We start from the raw sequence: 27,503 nt of genomic DNA on the forward strand, positions 1-27,503 counted from the left end.
AGCTCATTATTGAAGTAAAGCATCTCAAGCATGTGTGACAAATCACTTTTTCTTTCTTGATGGGACTGTCCAAATATACCCTGGGTTGTTTACATACTCATTCTCTGGAAAATGACCTTAGTTTGAGGACAGATAGATCTATTGAGAATCCATCAAATGACGGGAAAATATCAAGATATTAATTGAAAACCTCATGATGAGCTTGGCGTTTTTAATCCTGGAAGGTTATGTTATCATTCAGACTTCAAAGCTGTTGGTTTTCAAAGTGATTGGAGTAAATGCATGCTATACTAGAAATATGTTCAATAATCCCAGGATTTTGGGTATGAAAGACATTGTTCAAAAATAAACTTATAAAGTAGTGGAAGACAGCATGCCCACAAATAGGAACCATGAGAAGGCGGAGTGACATTTGCCATATATGTTATGTGTGCAAAACTAGATGGAGTAAAATGGTTCAATTGGAAAAAAAATATCTGAATACTTTTTAAGATAAAAGAATATCCCGATTCATGTTTCATCTGATCATCCTGGAATTGTAAGAATGAATGAGTGGTCTAAGAGTGAAAAAATTTAATTGTTAAGCCTAATAAAGAATATCATTTCATCTAAGGAATTAACAATTTTGATTCCTGAAAATTATTTATGTGAAGAAGGTATTTTAAGAGAAGAAAGTGAATAATATCAAAACAGAAATATAGCTACTCTGATCAATTGTGAGAAAAAGATTTATTACAGGACTTATGGAGCACTCTTCAAGCACTCTACCTGCATCAATCTTTTTTACCTCAAGTTATCTTAATACCTTATACTCTCCTTCAATCTTGAATCCGTTTCTTACCTCGAGTCCTCTATCAACCTTAAATCTGTTTCTTACCTCAAGCACTCCATAATTCAATCAGCTTCCTTCCTCAAGTCCTCGTCCTACCTCATCATCATCAAGATTTGAAGAAAGATGTTTCAATTGTATTGGGGGTTTCTTATATTATCGATATTTAAATAAATATAGTGGGCATACATTTTGCATAAACAAATAATTAAAACAGTTGTGAAAAAAATTCATCTTTAAAAACATTAATAAATTGTTGAATCACTGTTATCTTGATCCTGATGTTTTTTTATTTAAAAAAAATGGATTATACATTGATAAATTAAAACCTGTGTATAACACATTGAGATGAAAGTTATGGACATCAAACCAAAATCTCCAAATGTTTTATCCCTATTGCAAATGTTCATTAAATTACTTTGAGTACTCTGCATAAATAGGTAAATCTAAAAGCTCAATAATCATAAACTATATTCCATATTATTTTTCTTTGATTAAGCAAAGATCAATGACTCGAAAGTAATAAAAATTTAATTTAAGTTTATAGTAAAGAACAGATCACATCAAAGGGATGATTAGGAAAAGGGTTTTTCCCCAATACGATCTTAAGTATCTCCATTCGCTTCTTGAAATGAAGGATCTCAAAAATCAACTTCTGGACCGTCCCATTTGTTTTCTACCTCTATGTTGTTGTTGTTTTTTTAATTCATTCCTTTCTTAATGTTGGCAGTTACTTGTAATTTATATCATACAGGAGTGCAAAAAAAAAACTTTACATCACAAATAAAAATCTAATATAACGAATGATACAAAATTGAGGAGGACATCAAGGAAATTATGAATGCAGAAACATCCTCACAGCTCCTTCAAGAAATACTTATTACTTGCTTAAAATTAAGGAATCAAACATTAGGGCAAATGATGAAGTATAAGGATTCATTGGAAGGTATTAGGAAAAGAGGGACGAAAACAGTCAATACTTTAGTATTATTTTTAGTTTTTCAAGTTGTGAGTCAAAGTAAACAATAGTCAAAAGAGGTTCTTAATCTTTAATATCGACTACAAACCTCAAATTATATTAAAAGGATGAGTTTCTCAAATAAAGATTAACAAATTAGGTATTTCATTGAAGATTAGTGGCTCAAACACTCTCTTCAATATTAAATCCTAGTAGCAAAGATATTAGTATAATTACGTTATCAAAAATTGTCCTAAATAAAAGTAAAAAAATAAATGATGTTTTTTTTCATATCGTAATTTATGTTCAATATAGCATAAAATGGCAAAATAATATTAAATCAGGGACACCCTAAGTTTTTTTTATTTTAACAGTAAATTTTATCAATCTATAACTAGGAATAACAGGGCTTCTGTAAGCCTAAAAATAATTTATTAAAAGAAATGGAAGAAAATTAGTTGAAGAATACAAATTTGTTGAAATATATATATGTTATATCCATAAAACGTTGACTTTCCAGTTAATATTGAATATTTCATTATCAAGATAAAGTTTTACAGCAAAAAGGTAAAGGCCAGGGGTAAATGTGACATTTTCTTTTTTAAATTTGAAATTATTCGTTTTAGAAAAAAAAATTGGTTTTTTTAATTTAACTTGTGCCAAGTCGTTATTTTTGTATCAAGGAAGAAATAAACAAATTTGTTCAAAGAGTTAAATTTATCCTGCTACATGCAACAGTCCCCAATTTCTCTAACACTTTCAAAAAAATTAGAACTGGATTTGAATGTTATATTTTTAGTTTAAGAATTATTTCAAATATTTTGTATAACATTTTTTTCACCACTTCTTTAATGACATATCGGACCGTCAGAAAGTTCCGGAACATAATGAACGTTGAACAATGAATTAAACCTAGCGGCTTTAAATGAGTTTAAGATAATTTTTTTTTTTTTATTGGAACTTGTTTATTACTTATTACAGAACATTACTTATGAAAAAGAGCACCTTCAGCCTCAATCACAAGCTCTATGCAACCCAGGACGCTTTTCGCAAGTTGACAATGTAGTGCTTCGAAACTGATTGCCCCTCTTTCTCAACTGATTGCTTTAGGGACTCAATTCTACCGTGACGTTGTCCAAAGGCCTCATTTCCAATTTGCCACCAGACGTTGTAATCAAGGGGATTCTGGTCGGGGCTCTGCGATGGCCATATGTCATTCGGCCAGAACTTCATTTTAGAAAATTAAAATTTGGTTTCTGTGATACCTCAGGTCATTGTAAAGCTTTTTGAACCGATCAAATCGTAATTGTTGTTTTTGACTGAGCAAAGGTCGTTCAATATGTGGAAGAGACCTGTCTCTAGTATTTTTGGCGGAATTGACTTCCGTGGAACGGCCAACCGACCGCTTTTTTGCCAAGTCCGTCATCGTCATCTTTATGATTATTCATAAAGCTTTTTTAGCCGTTTCAGGCTTTAATTTGATCGGCTTTCCACTGATATGACAACTACAGATGTCTTTAGCATTGTTGACCTTTGTCTTGACCCTCCAATTGGTGGTTCTTCAGATATATTCTTCAGTCTTTACAATATCAGAATCACTAAATCCAGCACGTACTAAATGAGACACTTCTTGCTTTTTTGCTCCGTTTTCGTTAATATTTATTCTAGAGATTAGGTAAATATAGCGTTCAAAAAGTAAACAACCAGCCGTTCATTTTTGTTTAGGCGACTTTTGTATAAAATTAAACAAAACTCTTAAAACACAATTGAAGTCATATTCCAATACTTTCTGACGGCATGGTACTTTTGAACATAACAAAACAAAATAGCTTAAAACACACGAATGAACATCGTTTCTTTAAAATAAAAAACAAACAATATGATGGGTACTTGTTTAGTTGCAGATAATAGTTATAAAAAACTAACTAATATTTCAGTCCGTAAGAAGGGGCAAGGACTATGAAACAGGTTGATTACTGTGTCTTTCCTTAGAGAAAACAAGGATTCCTTTTTCCCACAACTTCTAAGATGAAGTTCAATTTATCGAGGACTGTAGGAATCATGGTCTTATTTGAATGTGCGGAGTTGAAAATAAATAGAACATTGAATTGATTAGTTCAATTTTGTTGAAGTTTTTAGCGGAAGTCTAAAAAATTAGTATTGGAGATCGATGTTTGAAACAAAGCCTCAAAAAAAAAAAAAAAAAAAAAAAACACCGTCTTGAATTTCAGATCACATTAATTACTTCAAGTGACACCGATTTGTAGTTTGTAGCTCAATCATTACCCTCCAAAGTTACATTTAATTTTAAGTATTTAGATTGAATCATTCTATGATTAAGATTTTTTTTATGACATAGATATTGACAAAAGAGGGAACATTTCGGTAGGACTAGTTTCTATAAGTCTTTTTTCTATGGGGTTTTTCGTCAATAAGATTGAAACCCAGTGGTTACGTATAACCAAACCTCATAAACAATATTTTTTTTGTCTTTGAATTAACAAAGTCTTCATCGTTCTTGATAGATTACCCATCGTTCTAATATTGAATGAAAACCTCAGGCTCAACCCCAGCCTTATTTTCATGATAGCAATATTGGATTCAGACACATTTGGGATTATTATTGAGATTTTATTTCGCTATTAATTCACAGGATTTCAGCAAATTATCAGAGTTTACCTATCATCTTGGGAAATTTAAAGATGTAATAAAGTTCATTTGATATCAATGTGTTATAAAAAGTAGATTAAATCATTGTATTATGATTTTATATATACAATAGTTGATATTGTCTATTTTGTTTAATTATAAAAAAAAAAAAAGATTTGTGTTTCAGTGATGATGCGTAAAAAATTGGGAAACACGCAAAAATCTTTTTTAAAAAACCTAAAATAACGTCGAATGACTTATATGCTAATGATATATGTATGTACGATTTACATTAGTTATTTTTATCGATAACTTAAATACTCAATCTATCAATTTATATAATGATATTGTTATTGTAGGACTTTCTGTAGTAAATATGGATGATTTACCATTAATAAGCCGCTAAATACTACTTTTGAAAAATGACCGAGTTGTTTAGCCCCTTATCCCGATGATAACAGCTCTGATTTTTATACAGTTATTTTAAAAGCATTCAAGGTATTATTTTTAGTATTTGAAATATTCTTTGAAATTAACTGACACAATGAAATGTTTTACTTTAAATTTTAAGTAGATAATTGTTAAGAAATAAAACTACATGCCAGAGTTTGTATTTGTTACTACTGATTGATAGGTCAGTATATATTTTGCATTATAAAGTTTGTTAAAAAAATAAACTTTTTTGGAGAACAAAAAATATTAGACAACAAATACAATTTTAAATCTCTTTGAGTAATTTTCAGAATATTTACACATATAGAAGGAACTCAATAGAGTTCACTACGCGAAGATTTGGCCATCAGTAGAAAATTTCTCAAACCTTTTCAAAATTTGAAGATTTGAATTTTTATAATTTTTCTACCAAAATGGATTTATTGTTGTACAGAACGTTTAGTTGTTTTTTTGTATTCTTGCATTTATGTTTGATTAGATAATTCTAACAATTCTATAAAACAAATTTAACAAACAATTATGTAGCTCCACAAATGTTTTCTGATATTATTTCGGTACCCCAATGCTACAGTAAATATATTTAAAGTATAAATTCACTTTATACATTATTGCATATTATTTTCTATAATTTTTATCAATATTTAGTGATAAATTTCTATCATTCTGTCTATACAATTGAAATTCAAACATGTTTACTTAAAACGTAGATATTGTTTTACAAAAATCTAGATTTGGTCAAACAAACTTCTTTCTGAACAAATACGCATTATTAACAGTGAAGAAATTTTTAATTTTTTCATGATAATATTAATTACTGGGTGTTTTTTGTACAATACATTCTTTAGATTTATAATTTAAGATATCAGAAAAAAGAAAATATCACCTATTTTTTTTTCAAATTTGTTGAGTAACATGGTTTCTTGAATAATTTAAATGTCAATACTTTTGTTCCATTAGTCTATAGTATTTGGTGAATAAATATTTGTAGAAAAATAATATGCAAGTTCCAATATATTTACTTAAGTTGCTTAAATCTATTTCAATCACTAAACCGCAGTTAATTTCGCAACTGTACAATTTACAAGAAGATCAATATGCGCATCGAAAAAAAAAAGTATAAAAAGAATATTAAGCGGTATTATATTTTGAACGACAATAAAGCCTTTGAATGGAATTTTTCTTTCCAAATTACATTACAAAGACTTGTCTTAAAAAACAGATTTGTTGTAAAATTAAATTTTTGAGGTACTTTCAATGTAATATCCTCTAAAAGAAGGTTTATTGCTTCAATTTCTTCATCTGAATCAAGATAAGGATGGATTTTTCCTTATCTAGATGACCAAAGACGTCGTTGTTATCGTCAAATTAAGTGTCTGTTAAATTTGCTAGATCTTCTAAAACCAAATTGATCTCGTTTTTTATTACTTTTTTTATGTCATTACAAAAGTTAAAATATTTGATTTTTTTTTTTAAATATGATTGCTTTCTTATGAACAGGAGTATATGGCACAAATAAAGAACCAATTAATGTGGCATTAACACATGTAGTCTCATACATAGGACCAATCCTAATTTTGCAATATTTCATTAACTTATTAAGAAATTTAATTATTTTTTTCCTTCAACCCTCCCGGAATATATAACTCTTTTCTGTATGTTTTTATCGAGATAAATAAATAATGAATTGTATTTGAAGAAATGTCTTTATATGAGTAAGTTTTTACAAGAGTTCCTCTATGTTAAAAAATAATGAAGAAAAAATGATTACTTTGGACAGAAAGTTAGTACGCCTGTTCCTTAAATTAAAATGATAAGTAGGTACAAAGTTTTGATAAAATTAAATCTTTTACTTACGTTTTTACTGACCAAAAAGTAGATATATACCCTAAATAGTATATCATTCATTGAAAGGTTATTTGCAAGAAAATAGAAGGGCTATTAAAAGGTTCTTAACCCTCCATTTGTGAACATCTTTATCATAACGTAGTTAGTAAACTGGCTAAAAAAAAAGTATTAAATTTAATTATAAACCGTTTCACGATTATAATAATTACGTAACAAAAATATGATATGATTTTATAACTATTCGTTTTATTTTGCACTCGTAAATATCAATTAAAATACTAAAAACACTTGTTTGAATATCAAACATCGAGAAAAACTAAATTTTTATTTCCAAATAATCTCCATAAAATGAGTTTGTTGTTTCATCAAGATATAATTTGTTATCCTCGAATAAGTACCCACCCATTCTTGTTAAAGTTGTATGTTTTATATAAAATAATAACTACAATATTATAGTTGTATAGTTATGGTTGTAAGCCTCAATCCTTACATAAAAATTAAAAAGAAGGAATTCCAGAAATAAAAAGGAAAAACAATCAAATACTTTTATGCAAAACAGTTAATTGAATACACTAAACCTCGATTATAAATTGTTAAATATTCGTGTAAAATCCTACACAAGGAATTACCAAGATAAATAAATAATAAAATATGTATACCGCTAGTCCTTTGAAATATGAGCACATACTAATTCAATAATTAATTAAGTCTGAGTTATTGAAATAAAATTGGAATTTTAATGTATTAAACCATACATAATTAGTTACATAACAAAACTGAGCTCTCTAGCCTACGTAAAAGTCAAGACACTGACACTTGAACATGATCGACGATTTTCCATTTGCGCACTCCAAACAGTTGTGCTTCTCGGGGACCACCGATGGAGAGGAAGAAGGGCAATTGTTTTTTGACACTTTTGGAGCCCCTAAAGCCCTTCAAATACAACTATTAAGTGTATGCCGAGGGCTAGGGCTGCAGTATCCGTCATCCAAACACCGAGGCCCTAAAAGCCATGGTCAGTCGGCGATGGGACGCGATGACAGAGTACGACATCTGCAATAGGTACCAGGCCTTCCACCCCGCCTGAAAACCATCATTGCCGCTAATGGAAGGTTACATTAATGATTAAAAGAGCTCAGACGCACATCTATTTATAGTATTAATTTTATTAAAATTCTAGAGTTAATTAATTAACTATTTTTTGTTGAAGTTTAAAAGTTCAAAGTGTTTAGATTTTAATGGACCCTTCTGCAATCCGATTTCATGAATATTATGGAGCATATTCGTAAAGAGTATTGATGATTAATTGAATATGAAGTTGTTGTTTCTTTAAATCGGTTGACTAACAGGGAGTTAAAATGATTATGTACATATTCATTTTAACATGGTACATAATATAATAAAATGAAACTGATGGAATCCACACTACATAAGATATTGCAATACTATATATTGGCTCTACCCCCTGATAAATTTATGGACCACACTAGCGTTGTTCTGTATACCAGGCTAATAGTGGTACCGGGATAAGCAGTAATATATTAAATTAGTTTTGAAACCAGTACAATCCGCATCATTACGCCAAAAAAATATTCACAAAAATAAGCAAACAAAAAGGTTCAAAAAAATATATAAAAAGGAGTTGGGCCACTCCAATAGAATCAGAAAGTTTTATTTTAGACTTTAGCTATATGATAGCGTTACTGTTTTTATTGTGCAAAACATATTCCTTAAAAAATGCACATACCCAATTCATTTAAAGCTATTCAACTTTATCAATGATAAAACTGACTATTTCATAAGTATGGCACATATAGTCAATAGTAGTATATTTTAAGTCAAAATAGAGATCTAAGAAATTTTGATCAAGTCTCGATTCAAATCTTTAGTCAAATGTCCTGTAAAGTCTTAAAATACTTTTATAAAATAAAAGTCCTTAATAATCTTGGATTGATTTAAGTCTTATGCCACTCCTGAAGTTTAGTATGAAGTAGTTATAATAAATCGAAAATAATAGACAACAGACAGTTCTGGAGGAGTATATTAAAATTTTACTAATTTTTTATACTGAATTTAAGGTATCTCCAATAAAAGCTACTTTGAAGAGTTTCTACATTGTTTCCACTCCATAAATTAAATCACTTATGATAATTTTTGAAAGCAATAGTATCAAGTCGATTATGTTCTTCAGTCTGTGAATTTGAACTCAAGTCTTTAAACACGGACTCAATCCCAATCCCAACCTCTGTGATTAGTCACAGATAAAAATATATATATATTTTTTTTCAATTAGGCTTAATAATAAATATTTATATTCTATAATAAAATAGAGTTTAGGGATAAATGATTTATTTGAAAGGAATAAATGAAATTACATTTCTTCCATTAAATCGAGTCATACATGGTAATAATGTATGAGATTTATTGTTTGTTATTAATTTTTCTTATATTTTCTCATTATTTTACCCATTCTTGTCAGTTTACCCATGGTTTAAAGTTTTCATAAAAATTAAAGGCAATTTAGAAACTTATTTATGAAAATTTAACTTCCTACGTATATACTATCAACACGTTACGGATGTGTCTTGGAGTTTAATTCCTTTTAAATGGGGTTAAAGTTCATTTTAAAATTTTTATAAAAATAAAAAGTGTCATTTTGCACATTCTTCCTTTTCTGAACCAGCATTGGACTTCAAGATCTTCATCCACCAATACATTGATCTAGCTAGGTCACTTTTCTTTTCTTTTTCCTCTGGAATATAATAGGGGCCTTTCTTGTAATAAGAAGCAGACTCTCTAATTGAGCAGAACATTCATGCCCCTTTGTCACTCACCTTTTAATAATGGAGGAAAGTGAAAAGTATAATAATAACATACCAAAGCAAAGCAATATACCACAGCCAAATGAAAATGACGTCAACCTGAAATAGGAGACAATCACATACAACAAGTGAGGGTAACTAAAAATCAAGGCCCTCGAAGTAATAAACGAGAGAGGTAGGGTCATTCGAACGAAACTCCTCCATCCAAAAGGCCTCAAAACTCAAAGCAAGAGTCTGCTGAGAAACAAAAGGTTCTGCAATCGAAGCCAAAGCGTAAATTTCTTTATGCAGAAATTGCCAAAGAGGCCACAGAAATCACCTTTGTTAGAAAAATCACATCTCCTTTGTTGAGTAGAATAAAAATACTGGACACAGACTATATCCATCCCTTATCCACCACAGAATCTTCCACAAAACTGTTACCTAAATATGAAGGTTGCCGCATGAAACATTGGTGATGAGATACTTGCTCAAATCATTGAATATCAAAGTAAATCCTTTTGTGTTAGAGGTAAGATCGAACTGACTAAATCTAAAATAACACATAAAAGTTGCTTCCCCAGGAAATGTACGCCTTCAGGACCCTCGGAACGCCCCCCCTAACTTAAGAAAGTGAGGAATCTGTGGAAAAGGTGATAGACCAAGATCTAAATTGTGAGCTCCGTATCGATAAGTCGAATCAACACAAAAAAACTACCATTTTTTATGATAGTGAAAGTAGTTGCACAGAGGAAAATGGTAATATTATATCTCGATGCCGGTACTAATAAAAATAATTGTAAAGATACTCCAAAGCCCAAAGAAACTGGCTGTGTTAGTGAAACTACTACTGAGGACCACAGGATGCCAGATGAACCAGGAGAAGATCTGCTAAATCAAGCAGCAGGTGTGAAAGACTTTGGAAAAAATTCAGCTATTTCTTCAAAAAGTTATAATGGCTGCCGAACCCCTATTATTGGATAAACCCAAACAAAAGACAACAAAATGATTAGCTTCATTTATATCAACACTCCAAAGCAACTAACTCTAAATTAACCCATTACTTCCTACACGTACATTTATGTACGTTAAAATTAACTTTTTTTTAAATTATGTTTTTAGCATCAGGCTCTTTAATTGTAAGTAAACATGATGACCACCTCAACAAAAAATATTACTTTTTGTCTGTTTTTTTGTGAGCAATAAGTGGTCCATAGTTTCTAAATCTTTGCATTATGGATCTTTCTGGAGCAAGGTCGAACATTCTAAGCTTTAAAAAGAAAAGGGATACACCTTATTATTGATTTTAATGTTTTAAAATTAGGTATTGATATGTGCCTAATACTTGAATTATTTTTGCTACAGTTTTATTATATAACAATTATTATTAAATAATGTCTAAATTTAGCACATACATATATGTACGTTTGGGAATGAAGCTCATGAATATGTTATTTTTCCTACCTACGTTTGCAAACGTTTTGATTTTGAAGTTTATCTAAAGAAACCATAACATCAATGAATTAACATTGATACCTAATAATTATAGAAATTAAAATTTCAATCGTCAACAAATTCTTTCGCTTTTGGAGGAGGATCCTCCAGATAAATCTACATGTGTTTATGTAATTCCACTCGAAGATCTTTATGAGCAAACCGATGAAAATAGGGATAACGGAGAAACAATTGAAGAAGATCCCAATTGTCTTGGAAAAGGATTGTTTTAACTCCGCTACTGAGCTTTGTACTCATCATCAAGATGACTTAAACGAAAATGAAAAGCCCAATTTAGATTAAACTAAACCCATGTATGTAAAAAAAAAAAATTACAAGTACATGTATAAATGTATATCAGATGTTATTTATTCAATTTGTAGACAAATAGAACGAGAAACAATCTTTCAACTGATATTCGAAAGCTAAAACGAATTAAAAATGTTATGAGAAAACAGTCCCTGTCCAAATATCGCAATCCAAAGTAAAATTCAACCATATAAAATTCAAAATTCTTCTATAACACATTTTGCCAACAACAACTATCCGAATCTCTACGATCCCTTTTGGAAAGTTTCAATGCTCTTTGAAACCATAAACGGAAAAAATATGTAGAAACCTCTGAATATATTTGTGTGGATGAATCAATGGTCAAGTAAGTTCGACCCCACAGTATGAAAAAATACGCCATATCAAAGTCAACACTATTTGGGTATAAGACTGAAGTTTTAGCTTCATCTTCCGGCGAGCTTCTTCATTGCATTAATTATGAAGGAGCAAAACACAATAAAATTGTTATGAATTGGGACAAAGGAGGGATTTGTTTATGAACTAATTAAAAAAGAACAAATATTCAAAGGTTGTAAGAAGATCATGGATAACCTTTATATTAGTTTTGACTTCATGGACAACTTGAGATTACTAGGTACTGTTAGATCCAATAGACTCAATTCCCATCCCATCAAAAAGGGAATCAATGAAAATGAAAAGAAAGGAAGCGAAGTGCACTTTTAGAGATAATGATAAAGTAATCATTGTTTGAAAGGACGTGCAGAGCAGTTTATATTGAAAACAATTTTATTAAAAAAGATCTAATTGAAAAGTGCAATCAATATTCCAGAGTACGAAGAACAAATCAGGAAGTAAATCAGCCTTATTTCTTCAAAAAAACACTATGGTATTGGTTTTGAAATGTGAAAGTTATTCAAGCATGGCTTTCTTATAGAAATAATAGTATAATTTGAAATTCAAAGAAGAATCAAAATATTTTAAAAATTGGTTTTACACGAGATTGTACAAAATTCTAGGTAAGCAATCGTGGTGAAAATATCCACATTATCATTTTGCCAAGCTTATAGCATAAAACGAATATTTTTTATGTACTTTACGATAATGTAGGGCATCAAATTGTCAAAACAAATAAACGAAATGTATGTTCGTCAAGATACATACATAGATGCAAAAGTTAGACGTGGGTTTGTGTGCTAATTGTTTTGAAAAATATTACCATACTCAATATTTTGTTATTATATTTATCGTAATAAAGCTAACTTGGAAAAAAAAATCCAAAATTAGTCATAACCCTATTTATTATCATACCCTCATTTTAACCTATAAGTATAAATATTTTTGTAGGAGATCTTCCCAAGCGTGCATATATTTACGTGCCCACCAACAGCACAAGTGACACTTTGAATGAAAAAATGAATTTGAATATTAATATACGTACTAATCAAAGCTACTTTACAAAATTACATCTAAAAATTCAAACGATTTCTACACTCGGGAAGTAATGGGTTAAAACTCAGCCAATCTCAAATAGCCTTCATAACAGAACCAAACATCAGTAACCTTTAAGTGGGCATACTATCCATCGTAAACATAGGTCAATACTAAGAGCCATGCATTTGAACTCTAATCATGTTTTTTTTAGGTGTTTGCAAAGTAGAGTCTTCCCTATTTTTGAAAGTTGACCAAATTCAAAATTATCATGAAATATGAGATGTGTTTAGGTGTTGGTAATGACTTCCTAAATTATTTTTTCTGTGCCATCAAAAACCGTTACCCTCCATCCAATCAAAGTTACAGCGTTTCGGAAGTTTTTCAAAATGAGGTCAAATTAAAAACAAAAAAAATCTTATTATGATTAATGCGTAATAAAAGAAAAACTTATTTTATATATATATTTTTTTTTAATTTGTTAGTAGTTTTTTTGACTTTATTATGTAGTCGGTTTTTAAGTAAAAACTAATGAAGTAACTATTGACGGCATACAAATATAATTAAATAATTATGGATTCTCTAATTATTCAGCTATTTATCCAATAATTTTTTTCAAGAACAAGATACAATTGGCAATAAATACACATAGTTTTTAAATCTTTGAATAATGAGTAAATTAATTCATGAAATCAGACTTATGAAAATTTATATTCTATTTTGATGTTGAGTGATTTATAACAATTATATTTTTGTGTCTTCTCTCTTTATCATATGCTTTCTAGGATTCCTTCGTTGTTGATCCTATATATCTTTCAAAGTTTTGAAAATCACACGGAATATCGGTAGAGCTAAATTTTCATCTTGTGCACATTTTAAAAATTCATTTTTTGTTGTTTCAAATATTAGAAGATGTCAAGTATTCAAATTTATTAGATCTATGTAACTAGTTAGACGCCTATTTATAAATTCTTTTTTAGGAATTTTTTTTTGACATGACCTTTTCGTCTTTTTTTACGATCTTCTAAGATGATGTCAACTGGTTTGAATCAAACAAGGCACGTATAGGGACATTTTCTGGATATGCAAAGCAGAAATTTGTATTAAATAAAACCGATTTTTTCATTTCTTTCTTCAGAGCTGAGATGCTGGTTTGCTTGATTTATTAAAAATAAAAATTGTTCAATCCGTGTTTCATGTGAAGGAATCTTTATATGAAGGACCACAGACATTTAAAATCATTATAACAAGTCTTTTAACCTCCACTGATGGATTTTTTGAATGTATAATCTTAAAAGGGTAGAAGCCGTAATAATACATCCTGCATCTTTGACTGTTCCAGAAAGTTTTTCAAAAAAAAATTCAGTTAATAATGTGGCCCCTTTTGTACAATCTGACAAATCTGGACTATTGATCTCTGCTCAAACATTAATATCAAACATACATAATATATACAACATCAAAAACAAACGAATCCCAGAAAAATATGATAAAGAGAAAAGACAAAAAAAATAATTTTTACAAATTACTATAAAAACGCTCAAAAGTATGTTTCATGAATTAATTTACTGATTATTAAAAGATTTAAAAACTATATATGGTTATGGACTTTTGTACTGTATTCATGAAAAAATTTAATTTTATAAATAGCTGAATAAATAAAAAATCTACAATTATTTATCTATATTTGTATGCCGTCAATAGTTACTTCATGAGTTTTTACTTACAAAATCAACTGCATAATAAAGCCAAAAAAATTACTAACAAGTCAAAAAATTATAAATCCAATAATTAAATAATCCAAAAATTGGTGGTTGTTTAAATAAAACAAAACATGAAATAACCTAAATGTTTTTGGGTGAAAACTTTATTTACTTCCCAATATGACGACCTTTAAGCTTACTACATTTTTTATGCAGTTTGGCATCCCTTTGGCCACCAAGGCCGCTAAAAATAGCCTTCACACAGTTTATTTGAACTAAAAGCTACATGGACAAAACTTGGATCATAAAAAACAAAAACTGACAAAAAATTTCTATACCCTTCCCCCCCAAAAAAAAAAAAAAAAAAAAAATCCCAAAGAAACGATGAATTTATGGTTTATTTGAAACATAAGGTAAATAGAAAAAACTTACCCAAATGTATAGTTCTATGCCAGGACATCATAAAAAATCGATCGTAAACTTGAGGTCAGACTCCCCCAAGTACCCCGAAGAACCTTAAAAATTATCTTTTTCCTCCTCTATAAGAACATGACAACAAAGACAGACAACAAATTTATGTCTGAGAAAATTATGTCAAACCCTCCAAAAAGTACAACTCTTTCTCCCCCTTAATTAAAACAATATGTTCATCACGCTTTATCAGGACATTATAAAAATCCCAATCTTACTACATTTTCAGTTACACAGTGTTTTATAAACTTTATCGACACCCTTCGAATTCCTGCAATTTATATTTTCTCCCACAAGTTTTGACTTACATCTAACTAACACTCACATGTTTTGTATTCTATTATCTTTATGAATGATTCGTTAACTTCAACAACCGACTCGGCACCTAAATGTTTCAGAATTTCCTACGTTTCCATCAGTTTTTACATGCTTACTCTTTGGCCAAACCTATGTAAAAAGTCTTACATTTAGACTTGAGCTTTTCTAACGTGTAAAAGGGGGAATAAATTCCTTCCTCCATTGCATCTGAAAAGTATTTTACTTTTATTTTAACTTTTTGGCAGGTTTCAACCGAGTCAAAGAGTCATGTATTTAATTTCTAGAGGGATTTCTTGGGTATTGATAGTGCAGTGAAGGATGCAAATACAGAGGAGTGGTCTGATACGTGGGTTGGAAATGTTCAGAATTCGTGTAATTTCCCTATTATCTTCGATGAATCGAGAATATAGTCTAGTCTGCTCGTGATTGTATTCTTATTCGAAGTCTTCTTTCTTATCCCTATTCCTCACATTCCTCTCTGCTTAAATTGAGGTCCCCCATTGTATTAATACTGTCTTTCAGATATGAATATTTTCAGATTACGTCAGAGAAATAGTTCCTAATATCTTTTTTTCGACTGTAGAATGACTAAAGAATTGTCTTTTGTCCTAAAATATTGAGTTCCCACTATTGTCAGTCTTTATTAATGACAGGAATTGCGATGGAGTTCACATTAAAAGTGGTGAGATACGGCATTTTAGGGTTAGTTAGTGAGTATGAGTAAAATTTAAAATCGTTCATAATTTATTTATAGATCAGTATCAGGTTCCCTGGATTATTCATCTCTCTAATCTCTGTTACATCTTTAGTATTGTCATTTTCCTTTGATCTCTGCTCCTCCGACTTTTCCCCCGGAATTTGAAGTCCTTCTTGGAATCTTCTTATTCAGGGTTGTAGGACTAGGCGTAGGCTTCTTCAGTACTTCTTTCCGTTTTTTCAATACAATTCTCCAGTCATCTCTGAGGCAAATGGTATTTGCAGCCTAAGATGTGGAATCAAATACATACTTCTTCTTGTTCCTGCTCAATATCTTCTCCATCATTCATACCAATTTCGTTTCTTTCAGACAGCATATCCTGTAGATCTGAATGTGTTTGTGCAGCATTACTCTCTACATTAAGACCTTTCTGAATTTATTGAGATCTCATCAACATTCTCGTCAGTGCACTCCGGTTCATCTTCCTCAGAGACAGGGGCATACCCATCCACAGTACTGGTCATATTACTTTCTTTCCATACCCGCAGTTATAATTTTTTTCTTAAGTTTTCCTCAAACTCATCGTACGAAGTACTTTTCTCCACCTTTCAATTACTTCTTTTATGTCCAAATTCAAGAAATTTAAAACATTGCAATTTGAAAACTAATCCCACTTTTTTTCCTGTAACTGGGATAATTATGTGGTTGGTTTTGGACAATATAATTTTAAAGGCCTGAGCTTATCTTATGTGTGGTGTATCTCTCCTACTTTCCCTCAAAGTGATCGTTATATTTTAATGATTTCCTTCAGTTTAACAACATCAACCTCGAATCTATTTTTAACGGTTATTTCGACAGTTTCCTGTAACATCATCATTCTTTTTAGTCCTCTCACACTGAATGATATTCCTTGATCAGTATTTTGTAGATCTTTGAAGCTGTTGAGCTTTAAGAGAACATTTATTTGGATTTGCATACTAAGTATTATAAATCCTATGCACTTTTATAGTCATTAATGCGGTTGATATCATAATCTTGAATTCCCAAACCATAAAATAACTTTTCATAATGGAGAATGCCAGGAGAAAATCCCTCTCCAGAAATTCCATTATCATCGTTCCATTCAATGTAAAATTTTACTCCAAAACGGATTTTTATGATCTGGCTCTGGATTTAACTTTTTTAAATAACTAGCTTTATAGTTAACTTGTAATGGATCTATTTTCTGATTGAGTTTCCTACGTCATTTTCTTCAGTCATACAAGTATATTCTTTCTTATTTCCATTTGATCTAACTTATCACCTTCAACATCACTCTCACAAGTATAATTTTTCCCAATCTGCGAACTCTTCTGCTCTTGATGGACCCTTCAGCAAAACTATCACTTTCCTTAAAAATCACTTAACTACAAAGTTTATTTTAAATAAAAAAAGAGGACAAACGGTTAACATCACTCCTTCTCATAAATATAATGTTATGTCCCATTTCCTTTTGGTTTAAATAAAGCGTCTGGAGGTAGACCCTGCAGCAAGGGGGGTCAGGCTGACAAATAAAAATGTAATGTTCTAGGCCACATAAGTAAATCAGGGGCTCAAATCTTCTGTACCTTATGAGGTAAAATCTTTCGTGGCATGCTCGTGGACTATCTGAATCAATGCTATAAATTAAGGGTAAAAGAAAAATGAACTTTCAAATTTGTTTTCTCCTACCACGTCTGCTTTACAAAGGTCATTTAAAGCTTAAGATTTCGGGACCAATTTTATAATTTACGGAAAATATTATTTTACCACCTTAAAAGTGTATATAATTCTTATTTGACACCATTAAGTTCATATACGAGTATCTAGGGTAAAAACTCGTGCTGAAAGGCGAATGACAGGCGGTTATATAAATTTTAATTCCCTTGGTGTCTATAATATTTTATGGAATACTTTTTTCATTCCGATTTTCAGTGTTGATAAAAACCCTTTCTTTTAATATGTTTATGACCTTGCTCTAAATCTTTGTTTCCTTTTTATAAATATCCTTTATTTTTGTAGATAAATATATTTTAAATTAAAAATTGATGTACAGGGTTAAACTAAAAATTTGCACATTTATCTTGAATGTTTCATATATTTCTAACAAATAACATAAATGACAAAAATATTACTTACCACAAAACTATCTTCAGTTATTCTTTTGTACAACTTTGTCACCATTGCTATGGTCGTAATACGATTACAAAAATAATCACAGGACTGATTGGCATGATCTGAATCCATTTTAACCCCCTCCTGATCAACAACTGCCTTCAAGATGTTCTCTACATACCCTCTTTACAAAATACAACCGGAAGAAATAATCAATAAGATAAAAAAAGGGGATGGGGTATAGAGATTGTATTCCATTTGAATGTTTTAATTTTTTTTATTGAAAATTTGAATGTTTCAATTTTTTTATCAAAAAATTCAATTTTCTTAGAATAGCTATGGATTTTTGTAGGTTTTCTCCAAAATATTTAATATTTGAATTTTTTGTGAACCACTGGGATTTCTAAAAAAAAAAAATTCCAAAATGTATTATTTGAAATTTTTTCAGAAAGATTTAATTTTTGAAGAATTGCTATGGATTTTTGATATTTTTATCAAAAATATTAATTTTTTGCAAATAGATGTGAACTTTTGAAATTTTTTTCGAAAAACTTTTTATAGATACTTTTTTTCAAAAAACTTAAAATTTAAAATATTTTTTGTGAAAAAAAATTTAATAAATAAAAAAATCCAAAACCAATCCGCCCCCCCTCTAAATATAATGCGTCAGACGCCTCTGGATTAGCTTCTGTGCTATTGTGTGGCCACTTTACTAGTCCCATTAATTGATGTTTTGTTTACATAAATGGTTGGATGATTTAGTCCGTGTGTGGGTAGGAGAATCATTAGTGTTGTGTCAGTCGTTGTTTAGGACCAAGGACCGCAGTCCTGTCTGGTCCCTTTTAGTCCATTCTTGTTTGTTGGTCCTTAAAGAAGGTAAAATCAATCCCTCGTGACCTCAATGAGTGTGTTTTTCCATTTTTTTAATTATTTATTTATTATATATTAAACTAATTAATAATATAACATGTTAAATATTATAATGAAAAAAGTCATATTTTTTGAAAGATATGTGCCATAATCTTTATATACATATTTCAAGTATCTTATTTATATTTAATAAACCATCGACATGTTTATGAAAAATTCCAAGGACAAATAGTTAAGGACCTGTCCCAAGGACCGATAGGAACGACCTTAAGACTGGACTTGGCTGTACCAACACAACACTAACTACTATCCTATTGGAATTTGAAAAAGAAAAAGATTATAAACTGTCTGGATGGTCACTACGATTTGCTTTGAAAACTTAACATGAGTGTGACCCACACAAAATAATGTTGTGACCTAGAGTTTTGAGTCCCACACTGATGCAATTTTAAGATCAATTTAATAAAATATAAAAGTTTGCTAACACCTGATATTAAATAAATACTAAATAAGTCGATGAATTTACAAAATATGTAATTGATTTACAACCTCAAAGTTTTGATGTATAAAATTTGTAAGATTTTATTTTTCACCCAGTATTTTAAATCCTCTCTTTAAGTATAAACATAATTTAGGATATTTAACCAACTTGATTTAGTCATTTGATAAATTTAAAACATGCATAATTTTGAAAAATATGTAACATAACTCATTGTTTTAACATTTAACTATTATTAATCACTTTGATTAATTATATATATCCCTTTTCGAAATATTAAAGTTTTACCATTCAAGGTTTAAAAGTTGTATGAATATATTTAAGTTCGTACTTTCTTTAAACAGTCAGCTTGTATTAAATACATTATAAACTGTTGCAGTAAATCACTTAGACAATTTTGGAAACAACGATAACTTACCTATTTTTTCATTTATTTACAATAAAATAAAAAAGAATGTATTTTTGACTCAAGAGCTTTAATAATTTGCCTTGATTCTTATTTTATGTTAATAAATGTCAAAGTTATATTAAAATGTTTGCCGATGGAAAAAGTGTACGAGTAGATTATTTACTTTTCATCTTATACCTATATAAAATATTTACTACAGACAACTATAATACTACCAAGTATATCCCCAACGAATCCAAAGTATGTGGCACAATATGTTAGATGTAGGGGAAAGTCAAAATATTCTCAATCAACCATGATTGGGACAGTAATTGTAATAATAAATTATGGAAAACAGTCAAATCCCCATGGTGAAATGGATAGCATCTAATACAAAATTAATTTTGTCTACAATATTTTTCTTGTGCTCAACAACTCCTATGGGGATAGGAACTGATTATGGACACAAGATACACTCCATGACAAACATCGAAATCCACTCAATCCAACTTTAAAAAAGAAAATTCGAGTAAAGGGGGATTTTGATCAAAGGAAATTTGGGCTCTATCTTCAGTAAATCTGAATCCGATGGACTACTATTTGTGCGCATGTGGGAATTCAGTAAAGAGAAAAATAACTCACGGGATTCGTTTTTGGGGTAATTGGTAACATTGGAGAATATGTTCTTGTACGCATTAAAGCACACCAGTGCAATATTCATCAAATTAAAGGTAAGGTGGAACTTGTAAAATCTGAAATTACTAACTTTAGTAAGGTAATCTACATATGTGTACATCCACTGGAATTTGAAGCCCTGTAATTGATAGACTTCATTATCAGAATAGTTTCAGCAGGAAAGACCCAAGACAAGCACCCATTATCCAACAAGAGGAAGAAAAATTAGAGTGGGACACCACAAAACCAAATCAAGTAGATGATAATAAATCAAAAACAATTTGTGACAACAACATAAAAGATTATACTCCTGCTAATACAAAGATAATACTGAAGTGAGTTAAGAAATTGATATTGATAGTGGTTGCAACCAATCAGTGGATGTTGATGGATCCACTGATGCCAATTGTGGAGGAACTAAGGCTCTAAACGAAGATGATGGACCCAGAGAACAGGCAACAGTTCAAGCCAAGTACGGAAAAAGTCAATCGCCACCCAAAGACGCCAACAACGGAAGTTAAAAACCCAACTGGGAAGAGTTCAAAAAAGCAATCCAAAATAGACTAGTTCTTGGAAAGTGCAGCAGAAGATGGATCAAGCTACAAAAAACCACATAGAAATAGTAATAATTAGTTGCTAGTATATTAGCTCAGGAATGGCACAAGGAAAAGTCTCGCTTGTAGTGGATTTTACAATCCACTACTCCCCTGCGTCCCATCCGAGGGCTTGTTAAGGGTCTGCTAATCATTTGTAAGCATGGTTTGCTCTAGAATTTTCAGACAAAGATAATTCCACGATATTTTTGAAAATATATGGAATAATAACAATAATGTCTGTTGCTTAATTTAACCAATTATTTGCTATTGAGAATTAAGTATTGGTACGTCTCATTAAGCATTATGATCAAAAACAAAAACACTTCTCTTAGCTATGGACTCAAATACCCAAAATCAAATGTGGGTTAGTAGAGAAACTGACACCAGAGAAGAGTTTCTGGAAAACATCATTGAAGAACAATCTCACTTTTATAAACGAAGGGAACGACCCAGTTCAACCATCGGCATCACAATCGTGAATCCACATGCCTTGAACAAATTAGAGATAACAGGGTGGCCCATAGATATTAGACCATCAATGGCTGACCATAGATGTATAGTTTTTTGCTTCAGCAAATACATGTCAATTGCAGACCAATCAAGAAAGGGTAGAAAATCTAGCTGGAACATCTTCAGGCACCACATAGAATTAACATAATTCTCGGCTGTAGATTCAAACCCAAATGTAATAGATGAGTGCGCTGAATAGCTTAACAAGGCTATCAATATTATATATTGGGTGTCCAAAAAAAAAAGTATCAAAGCGAATCATTTCCCTAGTGAACCAAACACCTTGCCAGAAAAATTGAACCAAAGAGTCATCCTAGTTCCCACAGAGATGAATACCTTATTGCAAAGAATTTTTATAGTTCAGCGCTTAGGAAAAATGACGTACGGCTCTATTAGTGTTCTTAAAACTCATCAGGGTTACGCACAATCACCTGCCGAATCACTAAAATACTCATAGAAACTCATTTACTGCAATGTAGACTCAATAACTCTTCTAGAACATCCATGGAAGTAAATGGTTTAACATAAGCTTCTTAGATAACAACAAGGTCAGAGAATCCGTCCAAAAGCTCGGGACGTCATGAACTGTAACCAGTTGTACTACAACAACTTGAGATAGCATCGTTGCCTAAATCTCAGAACTTTATAAAACCATCCTCATCACTGAGAAAACAATGAAAGTAAGTTTTCTACCAAAACCAGGTAAAAAGATTACAACCTGACAATATCCTTCAGACCAATAACTCTTTCCAACTTTGAGACGGCCCTTTCACATGTGACCCATACCATTGAAAAATCCATCTATCAACAACAACCCACACTTGCTGTCAGTTTTGAATGCACAAGTTCATTTGATTATAAACAATTTTATTCATCTGATGCAGCAATGGAAAAACTTGGTATTCCAGAGTGTATCAGATCCTTGTATATAAATCTACTATGTCCTTGAATGGTCACAGCATAGCTTAGAGGAGAAGAAGTTAGTGTAAATCTAACCCATGGGAACCCTCAAGGGGGTTTTCTATCGCCGGTCGTTCGGAATTTGATTTTGGATACCTTACTTAATAAATTTAAAAAAGGAGCAATCAAGGTCGTTGGCTACTTAGACGACATTCTCCTTTTAATTAGTGGAAAACATGCCCACACCTTTATCAATGTAATGAAAAGGGCAATCAATACTGCTATTGAATGAGGGGAAAAGAAAATGATCTTTCCTCTAACCCATCAAAATCAAGCGCTCTAGTCTTTTATAAAACTGGTAAATTTAGATCAGAATACTTTTCACAATTAAAAATGGATGCCAAAGTGATGAAATATACCACACATATAAAGCACCTAAGTGTTACTCTTGATCAAGGACTTACTTGGACAGAACATTTGAAAAAAAAAAAAAAAAAAAAAAGTAGCCTCCAAGTGTTGTCGTATATGGAATATGGCCAAGGCAATCCTAGGACAAAAATAGGGACTGACCTCAAACAAGTTTCTCTGGTTGTATGAAGCTATAATTATACCTATCATCTCCTATTTGTGTCTAGTATGAGGACATGCAATCACTGCAAAGAAAAGTGCAGGGAAAATATTAAACACCATTCAAAGGAAATCACTTTTGGTAATGACTCATAAGCTATCATCCCCCCCTTACCAATCCTCTCAATCTATTTATTAGAAGATTGGATTTAATTTCAAAAAATGCAATGAAATTCTATTACAATAATATTACTCACACTTGGAGGTACTCCCTTGGGGGATGGAACAAACAAATATGTTTAGATATTTGTCATATATAATATTGAGTGAATTTATAATGTGCTGTTATTCATCATGAAGTTTGATAAAAATACAGGCAATTTTCTCCTTGCCATTCTTCCACCAGCAATTTTCGCCAGGGCAGTTTTCCGTGCACGTCACTGATGGTAAAAAGAGAAGGAGTCAGAATAACAGAAGTATATGCAAAGAACCTTCTGAAGCCCCTATGGTGTTCATGATGAAGAACACAGACACTGAGATGGTCCTGGGTTTCATAAGAAGTGAGAGTTACATCATTTAACCTTACTTCTTCAAGCCCAAGCAGAGGCTGAAAAAAGAGGTCCACTTGGACGTGGTTAATCCCTGGATGGACAAATACACTGCAATGCTCAGTAATCCAATTCTTAAGTAAAAGTGCACTTATTATATATAACAAAATATTTAAGTTTCTGCTTTCATAATTTAATTATTTCGTTAAACAGTTCAGTGATTATATACATGAAGGAACTTTACTCGAGACAGTTTAAACTATAATAACTTTATTGATAATTATTTTATTCACTAGTATAGAAACATGAACTATTAGTTTTTGATAACTCAAACACTAAATCCTACAATACTCGCCCTATGATCAGAGTTTCAGGGATTACAATAAAATAATATAATATCCCAAAACGTAAATGAGTCATTAAATATAGTATGTACAAAAATGAGAAAATAAGGATAATGTCAACACATCAATAATGATAAAAAAATAAGTAGAACTCCAAGACTATAATAAAATATGTACGTATAAGACCATTAGATGCAGATTATAGCAAAAAAGTGCTACGTTACTTGTTATAAAATTTGAGAGGTTGTCTTAGATTTCATATGCTATTGAAAAACGACCGATTGAAACTGAGTCTGTGCAATGGTCGGTGCCTCATATCCAATTTGAAAATCTGACTCTGCTTAGATATAACATGGAAGGATCCAAGGTAGGTTAGTAACAAATTAGGCTGAATCGGCTAGTTTTTAATAAATACGTAAAAAGTTTGCCACAGGGATGTGATTGCAGACTCCACTCTCCAAAGATGCATTGGGAGGATTCAAAAGGGTGCATGCTTTATGCCCATGAGTATTTCAGATAGGTACCTATTGTTAGAACTATCTTGAGATCCTGCTAACGACAAGATAAGTCTTGGAGCCCACCCCAACACGTGATGCATGAAACAAAAGCATTTCATCAGGATGGGAGGCAATTAAGTTCTTAAAATGAGACCTCTATCCAAGAAAAAGTTTGATCGAAACATTTAACGATTATATTCGATTCCAGATGGTAGAAAGTTGTGACTAAATTGTAAGCTACAAGGAGTTGTCCCAAGGGATATCATAATGTTCCATAAATTCTGCTCCCGAGTCAGAATGAACTAAATGTCTACTAAATGTAGACACCAAAACAACAAAGAACTGTCAATTATTAATTAGATGCTCTGTCAAGAACTATTAGTTAAAATAGGAAACATTTAGGAAGAAGAAACGATTTCAAAATGTCAATATGGATTGAACTATATCGACTAGAGTTTTGGTCAAAAAGCTTTGATTATGAGGGTCTAGTATAAGCTCTGGCTTTATTCTTTTGTCATTACAAATATCCCTGGGTCCATGATTTAGTGAAGAAGAACCGAGAACCGATGGATAATATGTTATGACCAAGCAAGTTCAAGCCAGGTTAAGTCCTCCACACTTTCCCTCCAAAAGCCAGGATGTAGTTGATTGAAGCTTCGACAACACTGTAAATACTTAAAATATATCCAAAGTAGCATAGAAAAATAGAAACCGTGAAACGACAGGGCTGCATTTGTTAGCCCAAACAATTTTTGAATATGCTCTAAGAGGCCGCCCATGGAATTAATAATACCAGTCTTTTGAACTTCACTAGAATTTTATGGCACGCTTTGAATAAATCGAGTTTTATAAAGTATTTTATACCCACTCAGCCACTAAGATTTTCTATGAGGGGATACCTGTTCAACTCAGAGTCTCTCCACATTGGATAGAAGTATCCGCACAGCCCATAGCCTCTTGAGGTCTTTCCACGAAGTAGGTGACCAATGGGAATGGGAAATAAAAGTGTCAGATCACTCATAAACCCACAAGTCTGTTGATTTAGTTCTTCAAGAGTTCCTTTGTCGATCCACTAGGTTTCCTTTCCTTTTGGAAAAATGGAGTACCTGAAAAGTAAATAGAGTGTATGGCTGATTTCATAACTATCGAAGAGAGAAAGGAAGAGCGTCACTCATAAACTCCTCACATCGAGCTCTTTAATCTACTCTAATAACAAGGGGAAATAATTTATTTTTATAAAATATGGAAGCTTTTTTTTCTTTTTTGCATTTTCTAATTGTCAACAGTAAATTATTATGGGCGGATTAATTTTTTAGAAATTGTTATGGAGAATGTAATATTTATTTTTTAATAGATATTACATACAATCAATAGATGTACTTGACTTATATAAATTACATAAAAATAAGTATCAAATGTTATACTTTTTTGAGTTAATAGTATATACAGTCAGCTGCTTAGGATAATACAAGAGTCAAGTAATGAAATCAGGTGAAAGGAAAATATGGTAAATCTTTGTTAATTTCAAAAAGCCATTCGAGCATCCTCCCCATTGACAAGTAATTGTCAGGAGGAAAACAAGGTTCCGAGAGTGAGTTTTGTCTTCATTATATAATAAATGTCTATGAGGGTGTACTACCTCAGTTCTGATCAGCTGAGGGCATTATACTTTTCCACAAAAAGTAGATGAAACCAGAACCAGTATGAACCAGATGTTGTTCTTGCTTTTGTACTGTTTGGCTTTCTTTCAAACATTGTCTCGGTTTTTCTTGTTTGTTGTGATTTGCTCAACTACTTCTTCTTCGGCTAAATCTGAGCTTGGTATAGGCGTGAACAAAACACTATTTGAATTAAAATATGGTCCTTCAAATAGTTTTTTGTCTTATTTTATCGAGTACAACTGCAGAGTTCATAAGCTCAATGTAATCACTATCTTCGTTGCAGAAGTATATTAGTCTTTATTGAGAGTTTTTTAAATGCCAATATAAAAACATGTACTATTAGGTTTTTATTACTCAAACACTAGATCTTAAATACATATTTATGTAGAAGTATATAAAAGGTGCTTCACTAGAAAATTAAATATAATAAATTTACTTATCTGTTTTATTACTTTCAAAAATTGGTCTTGGTGCCTTTGAGACAAATACATTATTTTATACGATAGGACATGATGAAAATAAAAATTTACAACCTTTTCGTACTTAATTTTTTGCAAAGCGTCATATTTTTTATTTTTTTTCTCTCTCATTTTCGATCAGTGACAGTTCATGTGAATTGTCTGAACATACATCCCAACCCCAGAGGGTGAACAAATTACTTTCAATACATTTTGTGTATAGTTTAGACGTATGAGTTCTTGCATTATCCTATTGAACAATTGCTATTCCCATGCTTCTGATTTTTTTTTTTTTGCCAAGTTGGAGATTCTTTCTGCTATTTTATACACGAAATGCAACTCAGAGAGGCCTTGGTTTGACATCATTCCCGACACCATGATCTTTGGTGGAGGTTTCATCACTTCTATTGATGGAAAATTTTATCTTGTACAGCTCCACATTTGAGGCGTAAGAGAACTTATTGCCTCTTTTATGTGCACAAGAAACGTTTCCAGTCTTCCACTTTCAGTTTCCTTACCTCAAAGCAGAACTTTAATCTTGCTCTGTTTCTCCGTTAGTCTCTGCTCTTTCTGTTTCTTGAAGGTATGAAAACATTCTTTTTTTTTTAAATAATGATATTTTGTATCTTTAATGACTATATATTATTTGCCTGTGAACCGTTATAAAAGTTTACACAAGGATTGAAGACATTTTCCTTTAGACTTTGCAGTGATAATTTTTTCCATTCTGTTCAGCTTTTCATGTTGACCTGCCCAAGGCTTGTCTTCAAAGCTTTGTACTACTAGTTTTTGGTGGTTCATCATAGAGAAACTGAAAGTTTGGATACCTCAATAGCTTTTCCTCTACATTTTCATTAATTGTTGCCTGAAAAAGGCCAACTGCACCTAAATGAGTGGTTTGCCTAGGATTTACAATATGT

At 31.2% G+C, this 27,503-nt stretch overlaps 1 protein-coding gene across 1 annotated transcript in view; it reads right to left on the minus strand.

Annotated features, from left to right (window-relative positions):
- LOC121129667 (zwei Ig domain protein zig-8) overlaps positions 1–27,503 on the minus strand; it is a 453,671-nt gene that overhangs the window by 284,843 nt on the left and 141,325 nt on the right. Inside the window, exon 3 of the mRNA XM_071893299.1 lies at positions 6,744–6,888. The gene's annotated coding sequence lies outside the window, so the exon portion shown is untranslated. The remainder of the gene's footprint in view (positions 1–6,743; positions 6,889–27,503) is intronic.

Source organism: Lepeophtheirus salmonis, chromosome 14, assembly GCF_016086655.4.
Source record: "Lepeophtheirus salmonis chromosome 14, UVic_Lsal_1.4, whole genome shotgun sequence".
In the NCBI taxonomy this organism is placed as follows: domain Eukaryota; kingdom Metazoa; phylum Arthropoda; class Copepoda; order Siphonostomatoida; family Caligidae; genus Lepeophtheirus; species Lepeophtheirus salmonis.